This window comes from Mastomys coucha, unplaced genomic scaffold, assembly GCF_008632895.1.
Source record: "Mastomys coucha isolate ucsf_1 unplaced genomic scaffold, UCSF_Mcou_1 pScaffold20, whole genome shotgun sequence".
Lineage (NCBI taxonomy): Eukaryota > Metazoa > Chordata > Mammalia > Rodentia > Muridae > Mastomys > Mastomys coucha.
The window spans coordinates 3,999,693-4,000,660 of record NW_022196903.1 but is presented as its reverse complement, the minus strand read 5'-3'; positions in this window follow the sequence as shown (position 1 = coordinate 4,000,660).

Below are 968 nucleotides of genomic sequence, written 5' to 3'. Positions count from 1 at the left end.
AAAATCAATAAAACAAATGAAGTAACAAAATATGCAGGTGGCTTAATTATATGCTCTGATCTTTTTGGTGTTTTAGAATAAGATAAGCAAGAATGGTAGCGAAGATAATTTATTTTAGCTAAAGGAAATGTGCCATTGAAGATTGAGGGTCAATAGTAATAAATGCTTTATGGGTAAAAATGTGAGGCTGAGGTCTTCTTCCATTGCCTTAGTCACATTGCTGCTGGGCTCTGGGCCTGAAGACTAAACTGGAGTGTGTGTGGTAAGCTTAGTGCCTGTCTCTCCCCAGTGCTGGGTTGTGCCACACAGATTTATAGACTCTCAGTCAGCAGGGGCCTTGGGGACTAGCTAGTTCATCCTCGAACAGCACAGAGCAGTACATAATTTGTGATCTAGCCCTAGATTTAATTTGTGAGGAAAATATTTAAAAGCCACCCCCACACCAATGTGCCTATGAAAATCTGTAAAGGTTAAAATATAGTACTAATTTCCCCCACAGGCATTTGGGAGAGTAACTATGAATGGTAGTGGGTAGCATCCACTAAACACACTCTGCAGGAGAGATTACATTCGGTGTCTCACAGGTTTCAAGGCTTTAGAGAATCATTTTGCTCAGTTCTCACCTGAATGCTACCAAAGTGGCATTGCTGTTACTGCTGTTATATCATTTTTACTCATAAGGGAAATAAATCAAGAAAGGTTAAGGGACGTGCTTGACATTCATTACAAGTCTAGGAAAGGATGTGTGCAGAATTCAGCCTGAGCACTTTTGAAACACACACTTATACTCACTACATTGGTCTCTTTATTGCAAAGGATGTGCAGCACATGTATGCATATGATGCAGAAAGGCTGCTTGTGCCTGATAACCAACTATGCTTGAAATAGCCAGAATGCCACTTTAAATTCCTGCATTGGATTCTGCTGCATCAGCATGTTTGATCTACTTCATTGCTATCTTTTTTTTT